This window comes from Papaver somniferum, chromosome 1 (genome assembly GCF_003573695.1).
Source record: "Papaver somniferum cultivar HN1 chromosome 1, ASM357369v1, whole genome shotgun sequence".
Classification (NCBI taxonomy): Eukaryota; Viridiplantae; Streptophyta; class Magnoliopsida; order Ranunculales; family Papaveraceae; genus Papaver; species Papaver somniferum.
In genome coordinates, this window is record NC_039358.1 from 209,114,425 (window position 1) to 209,134,622 (window position 20,198).

Sequence of the window (20,198 nt, forward strand, 5' to 3'; positions counted from 1 at the left end):
CAAAATCTTGTTGTGTCATTTTCTTTTATTTTCCGCATTATAATTGTTTTATTATAATTAAAGTAAATCACACAAACGTTAATTCCTATTTACTTGATAAGCAATCCTATTGTGTTTGGTTAAGTCCGAACCTTTGCATCAACTAAACATACTTCTTTGATGTATTGTCTCGATCTCGTATCGATAGACGATCACACGAAGTGTGAACCGATTAGTTTTATTGTCTCAACTTATTCCATAGACAATCACTTTCGGAGAAAGGACTTATAGGTAGGAAAAGTTTTAGCTTGAGGTATATTTGGGTACCGTCGCCTTTTCAATTGGTATCAGAGCAGGAAAACACGAAAAGATCTAACAATATGTGTTTAGTGCGATCCAACCTATAAGAATGAATCTAATAAGTGATTCAGTTAACGTTCCACCAAGATTTAATGGAAGTAATTATCCATTATGGAAATTGGCTATGAAGGCCTTTCTTCAATCCCGAGATTTTAATACATGGCTATTAATCGAAGACGGATACCAACGTCCGTTAGATTATTCGGAGTCAGATTTCAAACGAATAGCATCGTATACTCTAGAAGAAAGGATTCTTGCAAAAAGGAATTCTGATGGTTTAAACGCCATTATACATGCAGTTAGTGATGATCTTGTTCATCATGTGCTGTCTTGTAGAACTTCTAAAGAGGCATGGGAGATTCTTGAGACTGTATTCGAAGGAGATGAATCTGAAAAAGAAACTAATTAAACTTATCACCCTTTCATTTGAATGGGAACATCTCCATATGGATGATAACGACACCTTCGAGGAGTTTAATTCTAAACTTTCTGAGATTGTTAATGCATCTTTTCTCCTTGGAAAGGCAATACCTGAAAAGGAAATAGTATGCAAAATTCTCAGATCGTTACCATCCAGATATGAGTCTAAGAAACATGCCATAATAGAAGGAAATGATCTTTCTACACTTTCTCGAGGCTCCCTTGTAGGAAAGTTAAAGATCTTTGATAGATAAATTCTGCTTAAGAATGAAACTGGGAAACGTTGCCAAAAGGTTATGACACCTGTTGAAAAGGAGCTTGACTCAACTATTGTGCTTCTTGCGCAACGAATTAAGAACATTTTATCTTATGATAAACGTGTTCCTGATACCTTATCAGTTTGCCATAAAAAGGTTAATGATGAAGTTCAATGCTTCAAATGCCGTAAAATCGGACATATGGCAAAACACTGTCCCAACAGAAAAACTAGAAAGTGCAATAGGGCATATGTCTCCACTCTTGGTGATATTCCGGAGGAAGAAACCAATGAAGAAATATCTAATTGCAGTGCACTTCTTTCCAACTCCAATTGTGTTGATTCACATGAGTATAATCAACTCCTGGAAAAACTTGAGTTGGAAAATTAAGGAAAATGAAAGGTTAAGCCTAGTTCTTGAAAACCTTTTGAAGTCTATTTCAGATAAATCTTGTATGGTAGAATCTGAACCAGAAAAGTTGGGTGAAATACCAAGAGAATCGGAAACCAGTTTTTCTGATGACACAACTAGTTCTTCATGTGAAGAAAATGATCTCACTACAATCCTTTGCGAAATCAAACTCACTCATGCCCTTCGAAAAGGGATAAGGAAGACCGGAAAACTTTTTGGGTTACAAAAAGTGATCGCAAACTCTCCCAATATAAGAGAGAGGAAAAAAAAGAAGGGAACACAGTCCATCGTGGTGTTAAATCATCCTAAAGATGTTTTTGCTAAGAATGGTGAGAATAATTCTCACCTCAACACAAACTGATAGTGTTGAGTTTTGCATCCTCACTTGTTTCCCAAAATTCTGATTGTGAGGAAGCATAAAATCTGGGTAAGTTATTCATGATTGTTTCTTTAGTGAAAAATATTGAATATTTCTTATTTTTGGGAAAGAATATGAAAAAGCGAGGGTCTAACAACACCACCCAATATTTCTCTTAGCAATATGTATGGACTAACTCCGAAATACTTTGCTAGAGAATCAACTAGACAGTCAGACTCAATCTAGATAAAAGTATCTCAAGGAGTTAATATCTCTCTATTGATTTGATTTCTACTCAAGCTAAAATCAATAGCGAGTCTTTATCAAATACAAGGAATAACTTGGACGGTACCAAAGACCAATGTCCAAGTATCAATCAATATCAATCAACAATCAAAGGTTGGATTTCCAATTGATGATCATGAACACACAACCTGTATTATTTCTATTATTATAATGCGGAAAAGAAATAACACAGACACCAGAAGTTTTGTTAACGAGGAAACCGCAAATGCAGAAAAACCCAGGGACCTAGTCCAGATTGAATACACACTATATTAAGCCGCTACAGACACTAGCCTACTGCAAACTAACTTCGGACTGATCTATAGTTGAAACCCTACCAATCTCCCAATGATACAAGGTACAGTTGTACTCCTGTAGGATCAGAATCTCGCAACGACAACGTTTTAGCGAAATTATCAATGACACAGCACAACAACGTCGCAGAACAATTTCAGGAATGATAAAAAAAATGATGTCAACAAAGATCACGAGAAAGATATGATAGTTCTGCGAAAATTAGAGAGTTTGCGAAATTAAGATTTGTAAGGTTGCGAGAATGTCGCAAACCATACCTGAAAATAAAGGACAGATTAGCTGTCATCCACTATGTATTCCTTTATAAATAGTCGTTCGAGTTGTAAAGATGAGAAAGATCTTTTTGAGTAAGAAACAAGTAAATAGGAGAGAGAAAGTTCAGAGCAGAGATCATTCTTGACTTCTTTATCTTTCTTGTAAGAACACTCAAAAATTAATCAATAAAATTAAGAATATAAACCTAAAATGAGTTGATCAATAATGAAATCATATGAGGGGTGTAGTGTAGGATTTCCTGCAACTACATTATGGCGCTAGAAACAGGGATTGAAGATCGAAAGTTGAAGATTGTTGATTGAGAATATTCAAGTCAAGAAAGTGATTAAATAAATCAGTGAATCAGTTAGAAGAAAGATGAATAGAATTAATGAAAATGGCAAAAGATTGGAGTGTAATATGATAACAAAAACGATGATTAATGAATTCCATGAAAACATCAAAGGAAGAATACATAAACGAAATTTGGAAGAAAGGAAAGTTATGGCGGTAGAAAAAACATCACCCTTGAAAGATTGGGAAAAGCAAAAAATTGCATTCATGACGGAAGAAATACCAAAAGAAAATTTGAACCACACATCTCCGTTGGTCATCACAGTTCCTATTACACGAAAAGAGAACGATACAACAATAAAATCCACATGAGAATGGATGTTGATCAGAACTTTAATTGATACAGGAAGTTCAGTTGATATAATATTTTATCACGCATTCCGGAGAATGGGATTTAAAGATGAAGAAATGTCCAGTTCAACATATTTTGTTCACGGCTTCGGAAAATCCACAACAAAACCTAAAGGAGAGATAGTGGTACGAATTCCACTGGGAGAAATCGAAACACATGTAACATTGTGCGTAGTAGATATGGAATCACCATATAATATGTTATTAGGAAGATCATGGATACATGCGATAAAAGTTGTGGTATCAACGTTGCATCAATGTATTAAATTCCCCACTCCAAATGGAATAAGTGAAATCAGAGGAGATGTTGACAATGCGAAATTATGTCATCAGATTGAAGTAAAGCATTATGAAGGACAAGCAAAAAAGAAACAATTTCGCAGAAAATTGGCAAAGGAAGCAAAGAAAGAAGAAGAATTTAGAGTATATATGATAAGGGCAAAAGAAGGCAAAGGAATACCTAGCGAAATTTTGGAAGAAGGAGAAGAGCCTATGAAAACAATAAAAGAACCAACACCAATGGGAGAACCTAAACCCAGTTACACTGCGCAGAACCAACAAAAGAAATAAACGTTGGGACTATAGAGGAACCTCTAATATTGAGAATTGGAACCAAAATGGATAAGGAAGAAGAAGAAAGAACTGTTAACTTGTTGCGAGAATATAAAGATGTTTTCGCAGGAAGCATGGATGAGATACCGGGAATATATCCATCAATTGCATGCCACAAGTTGGAGATTGACAAAAATATGAGACCATTTAAACAGAGAATAAAAAAAATTGCAACAACTTACCATTCCCAAATAGAAGAAGAACTACATAAAATGCTTGATGCAGGAATCATAAGAGAAGCTAAATACCCAGAATGGATAGAGAATATGGTCATTGCCCCAAAGAAAAACAAAGGAATCAGGATTTGCATAGATTTCACTGATTTAAACAAAGCTTGCCCCAAAGACAGTTTTCCATTACCATATATTCCTCAAATGGTAGAATCCGCAGCGGGAAACGATAGGGTATCATCTTTAGATGGATACAAAGGGTATAACCAAATCCCTCTCGCTGAATAAGATCAAGAACATACTGCTTTCTTTGCCCCTAGAGGTTTATATTGTTATACGAAAATGCCATTTGGTTTGCGAAATGCAGGAATGACATACCAAAGAATGGTAGAGAAGGTGTTCGCAAAATGGATAACAAGACGTTAGAAGTATACATGGATGACATGTTAGTAAAGAGTAAAGAATCTAAAGACCATGTACAAGATTTGAGGGAGATTTTTGAAAAAATGCGGCAGTATAACATTAAATTGAATCCTGAGAAGTGTATTATTGGAGTTGCATCGGGAAAATATTTATGTTACATTGTATCAAAGGAAGGAATACAGGTTGATCCAGAAAAAGTGCAAGTAGTTCGTGACATGCCAACACCAGCAACAATAAAAGATGTACATAAGTTGAATGGGCTTCTAGATTCGCTGGGGAGATTCATTTCGCGATCATCAGACAAATGCAAATATTTTTTCAATATACTCAAGAAGGGTGCAAAATTTAAATGGAGTGATGAATGTGAAAAGGCTTTTCAAGGAATCAAAGAACATCTTATGAATACAACTATTTTACAAAAAGCAGAACCAGGAGAAGAATTATTGATCTACCTTGCGACAACGTCGCATGCATTAAGTGTTGTGTTATTGCGAGTAGACGCAGGAGTGGATAAACCCATTTATTACATTAGCAATACTTTTAATACTGCCGAGAAAAATTACTCAAAGATTGAAAAGTTAATCTTAGCATTAGTTTATGCATCATTTAAGCTCCGCATATACTTTCAAGCACACAAGATAAAGGTATTAACAAAAGTACCAATTGAATCAGTGGTGAAGAATTCTAAAAGATCAGGAAGGGTGGAGAGATGGAATGCACAAGTAGGCCACTTTGATATTAAATATGAAATTTTGTCTTCACCAAAATCACAAGTTGTTGCGGATTTCTTGGCAGAATTTCCTTTAGAAGAAGATGAAGCAGTAGAAGAAATGATGGATGTAGAAGAAGAGCATGGAGATCCAAAAGATTTATTAACAGAACCAAATAGATGGGAAATATTGGTAGATGGATCATCAAATGGAGAAGGAAATGGAGTTGGAATTGTTTTAATTTCCCTAGAAGGAATAAAGATGGCCTTTTCATTCAGATTAGAATTTGCATCCACTAATAATGAAACAGAATATGAAGCTGTGATACATGCCTTAAAATTCGCAATAGAAATGAAACTAGAAAATGCCAGGATCACTAGTGATTCGCATATAGTTATTCGACAAATAAAAGGAGAGTATACTACAAATGAACCATCCTTGAAGAAATACAAGAAGCTGGTTGAAGAATTGTCAGCGAAAATCCCAAAAATAAAATGGAGGCACATTTCAAGAAAGGATAATAGACTTGCAGACGCTTTTTCTTTCATCTCAAGCATGATGACATATCCAACTACGAGATGCATAAAAATACAAACAATTCTGTCACCATCAATCAATAAAGAAGAGGAAGATGTGGATATGATGATAATAGATAATGAAAAAGAAGAACAAATAAACAATGTCGCAGACTGGAGAATAGAACTTCATGCACATTTGGCGAAAGGAGAAACACCAAGAAATAGATTGGAAACACACAAGTTAAAAATCCGAGCAACGAATTATGAATTAAGAGATGGGTCGCTATACCGAAAATCGTTTAGTGGACCATCACTCAGATGTATGACACGGGAGGAAGGAGAAAAGGTGCTGAAAATGTTACATAGTGGAGATGCTGGCAATCATAGTGGAGGAAGATCTTTGGCACATAGAGCAAAAATGCAAGGTTATTACTGGCCATACATGCATGAAGATGCAAAACAAATATCAAGACGTTGCGAAGATTGTCAGCGGCATGGAAAGAAGCCAGGAGCACCATTGTCATCTTCAACCAGTGTCTGTCTCTTTGGAAAATGGGGCTTAGATATTGTGGGGCCATTTTTACCAGAAACTGGACAAAGAAGATACTTAATAGTCGCAACAGATTATTTCACAAAATGGACAGAAGTGAAGGCAGTACAGCATATTCGCGACAAAGATATCTTTGCATTCATATTCGAAAATATCATTTGCAGATTTGGAATTCCTGCACAGTTGGTATCTGATAACGGGAAACAGTTTGAGGGTCAGAATATAGAAATGTTACTTAATGCATTCAAGATAAAATGTGGAAAGTCAACTCCTTTGTATCCACAAGCTAATGGGAAAGTAGAAGCAACAAATAAAACAATTGCAGATATATTAAAGAAGAAATTGGAAGGACACCACAGACCATGGTGCGAACAAGTACATAATGTAGTATGGGCCTATAATACAACTAGAAGAGAAGCTACTGGAATGTCACCTTTTTGTTTAACATACGGAGTTGAAGCGGTGTTACCAACAGAGGTTGTTATTCCGACAACAAAAAGAGAAGCTTGGGAGAAAAATCTTAGTGCGGGCTTAATTTTAAACAAACTTGATGAATTAGAAGAAAGAAGAGAAAAAGATTTACAACATATGGAGAATTATCAGCGAAGATTAGATCGAGAATATAATAAACGTGTCAAAGTACGCGAATTTCAACCAGGAGATTTAGTTCTGCGAGAAACACCAATATATCAGCGAGAAAATGGTGGAAAATTAGCGAAAAAATGGGATGGACCTTACATCATTAAGGAGATAGTTGGAACAGGAGCTTATAGATTAATGGATCCATAAGGAAGAGATGTTGGTCATAGATTAGACAGACCATGGAACAGGCTGTATTTAAAAACATATTATCAGTAAGAAGCTTTGAGAAGTTATGAATTCTGAAAGAATAATTGCAGAATTACTCATATCAAAAGAAGATCATGATGTGCGAAATTGTCATAGAGATAATCACAGAACGATGACATAAAAGAAAGGGGTGAACCTTTATGGCGTACACCCTAGTTCGCGAATACAATTTCGCAAGAGGAAAATGTAAGACCTAAAGTACGTCATATTAGGGGGTACCTGTTGCATGGCTCAGGGAAAGGCTACACCGCCACCGAAACCTGAGTCATGGAGATTTGGGGTCAATAAAGCCCATCCGGGAGAGGCACCTTGGATTCTCAGCTTAAGCATATGACTTAGGTTGGGCGACTAAGGTAATAAGGACTCTCCCAAGGAGTGCAGAATCTGATCAAGGCGCCGAGGTACACGGTTGAGTCAAGAGTGTCGAGGGCGTTTGAAGCGTCCTTGCCATTCTTGACAAGTCTTGGCTCATACTGCACTCGGCCTGAAGAAAACCCCACTTAGGGTGCAGTCTCGTAACCATAAGCCCTATAGGTAAAAGGGATACGAGGCTGCGAAAACAACTGGTTGTTGTTAAGACTGGATGGGAGGAGCTAACCTTGTATGGTAGAAGTACGCCTCCTTGAAGGGGCAACCATGGGGAGATAAGGGAGGCACCCTCCATTAGGGAGCTGATAAGTGTATTAAGACGCAAATGTCATGAGGCTTTTTATTCGCAAGGATATTAAGGCTTGTCATATTTGTGCACCAATCCTGAAGAGGCAATAATACAAAATAAAAACATAAGAAGATATCAATGGTTTTTCGCATGAAAGTGCGAAGACGTCCTGCGATTTCGTCGCAAGACGGCAATGTCATGGGGCTTTATTTTCGCAAGAATATTTAGGCCTGTCATATTGTCGCAACATTCCTGAAGAGGCCATAATACAAAAGAAAAAGTTAAGGCAAGATCAATGGGTTTTTATGAAAGTGCAAGGACGTCCTGCGATTTTGTCGCAATGACAAAGGTGGCATAATAAGACCTTTAATTAGGAAGGCAAAATAAGACCATATGATAAAAAAATTAATTATAAGTATTCGTAACAGATTATTTTTTGCAAGAAAGATAATGAGAGGCAAGTATGGGAATCAATACACAAGAAGCATTATCTTTCTCATCAACAAAATATTAAAAGGAAAAGTTGACTCCAAAGTTGGTTGAAAAATGTAACTCGCAAAAGTGATAAAATAAGACAGTTCAAGAAAACAAAGCTAGATAAGAAGCTCAAGCTTCAATATTAATGTCAGTAGCAGGAGATGATAACAAAATTCTTCGCCAATATTCTCGCAAGCTCTCCTTCATTTCGGTTTTGATCTTCGCCATGACTAGCATCTTGATTATCGCCAGCAATTACTTCTTCAGGAGAAATTTCTTTCTCATTCTGATTAACACCAGCAGATACTTCTTTAGAAGGAACCTCTTCTTCATCTTCCAAGAAATTATCCTCTGCACCGCTTTCGTAATCATAATCACTATCAGCAGGACGAGGAACTTCATCATCATCTACTTCTAAAGGATCAATTGATGTAGGAGGAAGAGAGTTGGACAATAAAATGTCATTTACAAGGACTTCAGCCCGGAGATGAACTTGGCGAAGAAGTGCTCTTGATGATTCCTATCTTGAATATCCTTAAAATAAGCAAGATAATCAAGTCTTCTTTCTGCTCGGTCGCGAGAACCAGTAAGGGTAGAGACGAGCAATGCATTTTCTTTGCGAATTTTAGCATATTTAGCCTCCAAAACAGAAATAGAAGAATGAAGATTCTTCTCAGACTCTGCGAAAATAGAATACAAAATTTATTAAGATAAGGAATTCAGAGAGATATGACAAAGAAAAGATAATTAAGGCAGTCAAACTATTATGACTACCTTCCTTTTGCGAAATAAGGTGTTGAATCAAGGATAGACAACTATTCTCCCAATGGTCCATTGCGTCATCAAATTTATCTCCAACTAAACCTTTAAGTCGAGACTGAAGATTTTTCTCTTTAGAAATAAGAAAGGCATTTTTCTTCGCAAGAGAAGAATAAGATTCTTCTAATTTGGAATATTGTTCTTTAAGCTGATTCGCCTTTACACTTAAAGCTATTCTACCTTGAATGAGTGTATCTCTTTCAGCGATAGATGATTCTGTTACTTCTTTAAGTTCATTTCTCAAAGAGCGAAGAGATTGCTCTTGGTCAGCACATACTTTTTGGAGAATACTAAGTTGTTGCGAAGATATCGCCATCTTGTTTAAATAAGTTCGCTTCTCTTGAGATAAGGTTTTATTCTCATCTGATAAAGTTTCCATCCCTAAATTAGCTTTAGTTAAAGAATAAGAAAGACGAGATACTTCATTACTTAATAGATCTTGTCTTTGAACTAATTGGGTATTTTCATTGGTAAGATTATTTATCTGATCAAGAGAATATGAATAGAGGTTATCTAATTGGTTATATTGATCCATCAAGATTTCTTTATCAACACGGGCTTCTTCAAAGCAGATTCAAATTGATATCTCTATTATTCGTTTCTGATTTAATGCTTAACATGCGAAAGAGGGATTTAAAGGATAATTAAACATGGGAAGGATAAAACCAAAAAGGAAAATTAAAGACATAGATAAGAAAATCATACCTCTCAATTCATCATTCTTCTTGCGAAGATTGTCACGATCCAGCAAAACATTCTGAAGCTTCTGATTTTCAAGACGAAGAGCATTACATTCTTTTTCTAAAGCTGTCTGCGAAGCAGCTCTGTCAGAACCCAAATGCTTGCTCAGAATTTCGCAAACATTAGACTTGATGGGATCAGTAGAAGACTTCTTGCCATCATCCAGAATTTCAGATAAAACTTTGAAAGCAATATCTATCCCTTCCACGGTTTCTTTCGAAGAGGAAGAGACTTGGGTAGAGAACTGGTAGAGATAGAAGGTTGAGAAACATTCTCAATGGGAAGAGAAGAGGTTTCATTCGCAGAAGGATCCACAAGGGGATTTCAATCATAGAAAGGTCAGGAAGAAATGAATCAGAGGCAGCATTTTCGCGAATTGGAGATAAAGGTTTATCTTGCGAAGATGTCGCAGGAGATTTGGAAGAAATGAGTAGGTGGAAGGGAACAGAAGTTGGAACAGTTTTAAGGTGGCGAGATTTCTTGAGAGGTTTATTAAGATCTTTATCACCCTGCGAATTACAATCCAGATAAAAACAGAGGCAACAATATTGTTATTAAAAAGATAGTGTTTCTTACTACCTTCTCATTCGCAGACTTTCTTTTATGTGCGACAACCTTATGCTGTGATTTGGGAATGTTAGGGTTCTGAACTGTAAATTTAGTGTTGGAGCCGCTTTTGCTGAAATAACAAGAGTATGGGAAACATAAAACATAAACAACATCAAATAAGGCAATAAACAAGATCAATTTCAAATATGTCAATTTCAGCAAAACTCATAAAGAAGAAAAAAGAAGACTAACCTTGATGAATCCATGAAAAATAATAGCAGGGAGATTGTCTCGAAGAAAATTACGAACTATGAAGATCTAGTATGAAGATGAAGAAGAACTTAAAAGGTTGAAGAAGAAAGAAGAAAAGTTGCAATAATGGAATTTGCAGAAGAACGATGAAGTTGCAGAGAGAGAGAATAAAAGAAAAAAAGAGAGTGAAAGGAATATATATAGAGGGAATTTTCCTCGAGAAAATAAACACGTTAATACGGAAAGATAGCGGTTAAAAAGTAACGGTTAAAAGACGTGTCGAGAAATAAATGGAAGAAAGAATACGTGTGATAAATGCAGAATAAAAAGAAAGCAGTTGCGGCATTTCTCACATCATTCTCTACTTTCAGAGAAGATATGAGAAGAGGCAAGATGTAGGATCAGAATCTCGCAACGACAATTTCAGCGAAATTATCACACAGCACAACAAGCGTCGCAGAACAATTTCAGGAATGATAAAATAAATGACGTCAGCAAAGATCACGAGAAAGATATGATAGTTCTGCGAAAATTAGAGAGTTTGCGAAACTAACATTTGTAAGGTTGCGAGAATGTCGCAAACCATACCCGAAAATAAAGGACAGATTAGCTGTCATCCACTATGTATTCCTTTATAAATAGTCGTTCGAGCTGTAAAGATGAGAGAGATCTTTTTGAGTAAGAAACGAGTAAATAGGAGAGAGAAAGTTCAGAGCAGAGATCATTCTTGACTTCTTTATCTTTCTTGTAAGAACACTCAAAAATTAATCAATAAAATTAAGAATATAAACCTAAAAATGAGTTGATCAACAATGATATCATATGAGGGGTGTAGTGTAGGATTTCCTACAACTACATTATGGCGCTAGAAACAGGGATTGAAGATCGAAAGTTGAAGATTATTGATTGAGAATATTCAAGTCAAGAAAGTGATTAAATAAATCAGTGAATCAGTTAGAAGAAAGATGAATAGAATTAATGAAAATGGCAAAAGATTGGAGTGTAATATGATAACAAAAACGATGATTAATGAATTCCATGAAAACATCAAAGGAAGAATACATAAACGAAATTTTGAAGGAAGGAAAGTTATGGCGGTAGAAAAACATCACCCTTGAAAGATTGGGAAAAGCAAAAAATTGCATTCATGGCGGAAATTTTGAAGGAAGGAAAGTTTGAACCACACATCTCCGTTGGTCATCACAGTGCCTATTACACGAAAAGAGAAGGAGACAACAATAAAATCCACAAGAGAATGGATGTTGAACAGAACTTTAATTGATACAGGAAGTTCAGTTGATATAATATTTTATCACGCATTCCGGGGAATGGGATTTAAAGATGAAGAAATGTCCAGTTCAACATATTTTGTTCACGGCTTCGGAAAATACACAACAAAACCTAAAGGAGAGATAGTGGTACGAATTCCACTTGAAGAAATCGAACACGTGTAACATTGTGCGTAGTGGATATGGAATCACCATATAATATGTTATTAGGAAGATCATGGATACATGCGATAAAAGCTGTGGTATCAACGTTGCATCAGTGTATTAAATTCCGCACTCCAAATGGAATAAGTGAAATTAGAGGAATGTCGACAATGCGAAATTATGTCGTCAGATTTAAGTAAAGCCTTATGAAGGACAAGCAAAAAAAAAACAATTTCGCAGAAAATTGGCAAAGGAATCAAAGAAAGAAGAAGAATTAAGAGTATATATGATAAGGGCAAAAGAAGGCAAAGGAATACCCAGCGAAATTTCGGAAGAAGGAGAAGAGCCTATGAAAACAATAAAAGAACCAACACCAATGGGAGAACCTAAACCCAGTTACACTGCCGCAGAACCAACAAAAGAAATAAACCTTGGGACTATAGAGGAACCTCTAATATTGAGAATTGGAACCAAAATGGATAAGGAAGAAGAAGAAAGAACTGTTAACTTGTTGCGAGAATATAAAGATGTTTTCGCAGGAAGCATGGATGAGATACCGGGAATAGATCCATCAATTGCATGCCACAAGTTGGAGATTGACAAAAATATGAGACCATTTAAACAGAGAATAAGAAAAATTGCAACAACTTACCATTCCCAAATAGAAGAAGAACTACAGAAAATGCTTGATGCAGGAATCATAAGAGAAGCTAAATACCCAGAATGGATAGCGAATATGATCATTGTCCCAAAGAAAAACAAAGGAATCAGGATTTGCATAGATTTCACTGATTTAAAAAAAGCTTGCCCCAAAGACAGTTTTCCATTACAAGATATTCCTCAAATGGTAGAATCCGCAGCGGGAAACGATAGGGTATCATCTTTAGATGGATACAAAGGGTATAACCAAATCCCTCTCGCTGAAGAAGATCTAGAACATACTGCTTTCTTTTCCCCTAGAGGTTTATATTGTTACACGACTAAGATCCCAGCAGGACACTGCCTACTTGATTCCCTTAGCTGATTTCACCCACAACTAAGAATTGCTGCAACACAAAATCACAGACTTGATAATAAACGTATCTGTCTCACACAGAAAAGTCTATCGAAAGAATAAATATGTTTCCCACATATAAACCCTAGGTTTTGTTCCGTCTTTAGATATAAAATCAAGGTAACAGGAACTAATTGATAATCCATACTTATATTCCCGAAGAACAGCCTAGATTAATTAATCACCTGACTACACAAGCGGATTGTTGAGGAATCACAAACAGTGAGACGAAGATGTTTGTGACTTCTTTATCTTGCCTATCGGAGAACTCTCACGATCTCAAGCCAATCAATCGATTGTACTCGTAGGATAGAAGATGAAAGATCAGATCACACAACTACGATAAAATTAGTATCGGTCTGGCTTCACAATCCCAATGAAGTGTTTAAGTCGTTAACTCGAGTTTAGATAAGAAACTCAAGAGTTAATGGAGATCGACTCTAGCGAGCGCACTAGTAGCACACAGACGTGTGGGGATTAGGTTTGCTCAATGCTAGATGTCTCATATATATAGCTTTCAAATCAGGGTTTTGCCTTAGGTACAAAGCAAACTCTATCCACCGCTAGATCAAAACCTGATTTAGATTCAAGCCAATATCTCTCAACCGTTAGATCGAAATACATAGATTGTCACACACACTTGGGTACACGTTTACTGGGTTTGAGAAAACCATTCCCAAACGAGTGCATGTATGTTGGTTCAACATGATAACCCAAAAGGTCAACCATATGAGCATCTCATATTAATCATGTTCTTCTTCGCCATAACTAGTTCAATTGACTCAAATGAACTAGTTAAGAGTTGTTCAATTGCTACGAGATCTTGTGTAACTACACAAGACACAATTGAAACAAAGATGATTCGATTCGATTAGAATCGACTCATGAACATTATAGCCACGGTTTGCATAAAGCATTCCTTAATAATTAATGTTTCATGTTCAGATCACATCTTTATATCATAACCTCTTAAGTTCACAAACAAGTTCGCGGACTTAAGTTAATCGGTTGAGTTTTCCAAACTCAGCAGAAATTCTCGGGTCGAGAACTTCCGCCAGTTCGCGGACTGGGTTCGCGGACTGAGTTCGCGGACATAGCACACAAACGAGTTTTGGAAATCCCAACAGAAATTCTCGGTCGAGAACTTCCGTCAGTTCGCGGACTGAATCTGCAGACTGGGTTCGCGGACTTGGCAAGCCAATTCCACAATCCTACCGATTTCTCTTGATCAACAAAGTTCGAAAACTTCGGTTCAAGGAATACATGGTTATATAATCTAAACTCTCATTTCAATCATTGAAACATTCTTAGAGGACAATATTCAGTCGTGAAGAACAATAAACCTTTCTCGTCAGAGCAATTTCCAAAGTGATTGAAACTTTCATGACTTTCTTCACTAGGTGAAGATAAACCTGATCAAAGCTAAATGCTTTACCAACACATGATTTCGAGTAAAAGATAAGCGATTAATATTCAGCTCGAAATATCAAGTGTATATGATCTAGTCTATATAGCGTACGACTTTTGTCTCATAAGAAGTAGGAGAAGAATAGATAAATTTTCGAGTGATAGATAAGTTCAAGTCTTCACATACCTTTTTGTTGATGAAGTTCCACGGTTCCTTGGTCTAGATCTTCGTCGTTGTCGTTGAATCACCATGAAGTCTTTGATCTCAACTACACTTTTCCTATCCTAGTCCGAGACTTAGCTAATAGGCTCGAAATCAAGACTTTATAGTTTTGATCACTAACATTGACAAACATGCTTGATATAGCAACACATGCGAGGTTGACCGATCTATGCTCTAACAATCTCCCCCTTTGTCAATTTTAGTGACAAAACTATTAATATATATGGAATACAAAAAAGATAAACTTTAGTGGCTCCTATTCCATAGTCCAATCTTCAACGTTCCTTGAAATCTTCGTCCTTCCAAGTACTCCAATGATCCCAAAGGTTGTAAGTTTAGTATCGCCGTTGTTGAAGATCCGTAGCTATAACAATGAGAGAAATCGAGATTCTCGATCATTATTATACAGTGTCATAGTATTATTATGAACATCAAAGTCCAATTGCATCACGACTTTAATAATAATACTATGGTGATATGTATCACTCCCCCTTAGTCAATACTCCATCTCGATCATGGAAACCACTCCCCCTTACACAATGATCCGAAAACCATATGTATTTGTAATGTGACCTACAATATTTCTCCCCATTTTTATCAATAAAATTGGCAAAGGTACAAGAATGGGTTCATAATGAAATTTCCACCAGAGACATTTCATGACCAAAAGAAAGAAAACATATCATCTTAATTTAAATGCAATCTTATAGCCGAACCTAACAACATTCATTAAGGAGTTTTAAGACGCAAGATAACCCCTATAAAATTCCACAGCCGCACTCCCCGCAAGATATTACCATTAAGCACAAATTCAAAAGAACTCTCCCCCATTTGATGTCATTCCCAAAGGAACAACAAGAGCGACCTTAATTTCGAAAGAACAGAAGGATTTTTATTTGGACACCAAAAACCATGTGAATGATTTTTTATATCAAACACTCAACCAAAATACTCACAAGCAAACCCATGAATTTTATAATTGGAATACGCAATTAAATCAAAACCACAAAAGTGATCAATTTAATTGAAAGTGCTCAACATAAGTTAACTCACGGAGCAACAGGCTACGACTAAGTTAATCATATGGAGGTGACTAACTTAACCGTTCAAGTACTCAACATAAGGAAAACCTTACAGAATACGTGACTACATTAACCAATGGAACATGATAGTGTAGCCGTTCATATACTCAACACAAGAGCTTGTGGAATATATGAAAACTCAACTAGATTAATTACAAGAGAACCTATGATTAATCTAATCGAAATACAAACAAATAACCAAACTAATCACCGAGGTAATCAATTTAATTATTTTTGGGCTCAACATAAGAGATTATGGAACCCCGACTAAGATTATCATAAGACATGACAACCTTAACCGTACATGTACTCAACATAAGAAAGAAGACTTATGGAGTACAAAACTAAATAACCAAGGATGATTAATTTAGTTCATAATGCTCAACATATAACATCTTATGGAACAACCAACAAAGCCAAGGTTAATCTACTTAGTTGTAAGGTGCTCAACATAAGACACACAATGGAGCCTTCACGGTAAAACATAGCAAAATGGATCAATGAAGATCAATACTGTGGATAACATACAAGGATCTATTCTATCTTTGCATCATTATATGCATAACAACATAATAGACTTTATCCTTGTCACACAAAAGATTTAATCCTATTTTCCATCAAATACATGATTGCATAGGCATAACTTTTGTATATGTCAAAAGTCCATTCGTCCTTTCATCAATACGAATACCAATTCATGGACGACTTTAGTTTTGACCGTAATATGGGACCTTCAAGTTCACGGACGCAAATAATACATATTGCAATACTACAAAATCATAAAGATTAATAATGCAATAACAATCTTTGCCCTTAAAAGGTAGAATCAATCTTTTCCGCACGGATTTATACCAAGAGTGGTTACCAAATGCGTATAAAAAGATTTCCTTAACAAAGAAGAACATAGAAAGTCATTGATGACTATGCACCATAGTTCACATGAGATGATTGTGAACACTTAAGAATATATAGAAATGTGAACTACTACCTGTTTGTATCCAAAATAAATTCTAGGCACATAACACGATTGATTTGATGATGATTAGGGTTAAAATACGATCAAAAATAAATAAGGAAACAAGATTTACGTGGTTCGGCAAGTGTTGCCTACATCCACGGAGAACGGAGAAAAATAGTTTATTGATTGTAGGATACAATAATTTTCCCTGGGTTAGCTAACCTATAATTACCTTTCTCTTTAGGGTTAGGATACATGTATTTATAGTGTTTATGTAACCCTAATTCTAATAAAAACTTGATATGCAAGCAACTTGGGCAACAAGGCATGTGGAAACTTCTAGAACCTTCTGTCAGGGGCCGGCTAGACGGGCTTGATTACGGGCTCTCCGTGTATAAAATACACAAACATCTCCCCCTCTTAACCTCCAACTTGTTGGTGGTTAAGAAGATTCTTTTTCCTTATGTGTCGATCGTTGATGACGTAACTCACCCCCAAGCGTGAGTAGAGATATTACCAAGACGCCCCCAACTGTAATTACCTGCAAAAAATAAAAAATAAAATAAAAATAAAAAAATAAAAAATAAAAAATGCTCACGTGCTAGGAGAGACTTTTTGCCACGTGGTGTACTTGTGATGCTCGATAGCTAGTCGAGTCTTGAGTGTAATGTGCTTGCGGCTGGGGCAAGGCTTTTTGCTCGCAACGTAACAAGGCTGTAGCGCTCGCTGCTCGGGCAGGCTGGCTGTATTGCTTGTGTTGAGTACGAGTCTTTGGACCAATACCGGGCATTGGGCTCGTGGTCGAGACGAGACTTTGTGCTTTCCAAGGTGCAAGTCTTTCATACTCGCGTGCGAGATGAGATTTTATGCTTGCGATAAGAACAAGACTTGAGTGCTCACGTGCAAGGTGAGGCTTTAGGTGCTTGCAATGTGATGCAAGGCTAAATATTGAAGGGTCTAAGCAATCCTCATCTGGAAATCTCGACCATGTCGCTATCCACGAACCTCGAACTCGATCATGTCGCTATCACGAACCTCGAACTCAATCATGTCGCTATCCACGAGCCTCAAACTCGATCATGTTGCTGCTCCAAGTGCACATCAAAGTTTCTAGAACACTGGAATTTTTTCTTTCATGTTTTAGGGGATTTAAAGGCGATTCCAACGAGCCAAAAATCACTCAATTTGGACTTAAAACGAAGAAGTTATTGGCGAAACAAGATTTGAACGAAGCGCGCGCCCTGCTGCATACGTGGCAGTGCTGACCGTCCACAGTTTGCTAACATGGCAGATACAACTGATGTGGCGTTGCTGCTGGACATTGGGTGTTGACGTGGTAGTCTCCTATTGGGCCGTTTCAGAAACAAGTGTATTGCTGACGTGGCGAAGTTGACTGGACAGTTGCTGCTGATGTGGCACTGACTGTACACTGATTAGTCAGCGCTTGAAAAGCACTGGATCGCTAATGCATAGAAGACTGGATAGATCCTACGGATCAGATTTTATGGCTGTGGATCTGACGGATCTGGTGCAGTGATGAAGAAGAAGGTTTGGCAACGCTTTCTGCAACAATTATGACTGTTACGCCTTCGTGATGGTTTCTGCTACTTTTTCGGAACAGTTTGTTCAACCTTGTAACAGTTTATTCAACTGTTTTGCAACAGTTCTTCATCCTCGCAACGGTTTGTTCAACTTCGCAACGGTTTGTTCAACTTCGCAACACTTACACAAGAACCCTAATTTTTTCTTTTTTTGGCTGATTTTTGCATGGAATCTCGTGCATGATTTCTTCCACACTTTTCTCAATGGTCAAAACACGATTGTTTTCACGAGTCCCCTTAGTCGGCGCCAATGTTTGTACCCAAAATAAATTCTAGGCACAAAACACGATTGATTTGATGATGATTAGGGTTAAAAGACGATCAAAAATAAATAAGGAGACAAGAATTTACGTGGTTCGGCAAATGTTGCCTACATCACGGAGAACAGAGAAAAATAGTTTATTGATTATAGGATACAATAATTTTCCCTGGGTTTGCTAACCTATAATTCCCTTTCTCTTTAGGGTTTAGGATACATGTATTTATAGTGTTTATGTAACCCTAATTCTAATAGAAACTTGATATGCAAGCAACTTGGGCAACAAGGCATGTGGAAACTTCTAGAACCTTCTGTCACGGGCCGGATAGACGGGCTTGATTACGGGCTCTCCGTGTATAAAATACACGGTACAAACACTACCCATTCTCGAACTTCCTTCTTTGTGATTCACCAGCATCACTCTTGTAACAGCCATAAAATAGCTTAGAATAGGATTTCTCCAAGAATCCCAGTGCCCAAGTCCAAGAGAATAGAACAAGTGCAACGAAACGGAGCAAACACTAAAAAAACAAGAGACAAGACAAAGACCAATAACTCATCCAAATTCAACAATTCTCATCTCCATTTTGAAGGAAATTCAATAAGGAAGAGAATGCAAAAAGAATGAGGTAAATCCGAGTTCGGACGAAGAAGTTACGACCAAAACAAATTTCCCGAATATCGACGTCAAGTATGCATACGGGTTTGCGAACTTAAACCCCTGGATTTTGATTTTAAATGTTTCTATGCATACTTGGTATGTGTACCATGTAGTCCAAACATCCCGAACTATTATTTCCAAACCTTAACATTTAAGAACCTTAAACACAGATCAAGTTAGGTAGAAATGAACGATAAGCAAGATTATTATAAGTATTCTAAGCAAATAAAAGTACAAATCTTGCTCAAGTTTATAGACATACCTTTTTAGATGAATCCAATCGAATTCTACCACCTTATCGAACATAATCTGTGTGCCCCAACTCTTGTGCTTCCCTCATCGTATACAAAGCAGGGCATTCCTTGGTGAGGATGCACTTCCAACACAATCAAGTTGCGTTGGGGTGAACAAAGTCTTGCTCACCACAAGTGACTTTTGGATTATCATGAAGGAGATCGCTTTTAGGACCTTTCACATCCAAATCCATCTTCCCAAAGAACTCTTTAAGTTCCAGCATCATGGATACTGCTTTCTCCATAGTCATGGAACTTTCTGGGAGATAATTTCTTTTCACACTCAAAACATCATTGACTTTCTTTGGTATCCGCTTTTGAGTGCGTTTAGGAACGACCGAAACCTTCTTCCCATTACTCTCTTCAAGATTTTCCGGAAAAGAATTGGATTGACTATTCTTTTGCAAGTTAGTCTTTCTCCAGTTGGGAGCATCAGATCTTGTCTTCGTCTTTACGAAGTTATCCTTTTGATAACCATTACGATTGTGAAAAGGCTTCGTATGACGTTTATAGGCAAATCTAGGATTATCACAACACTGATTCCTTTGCCTAAA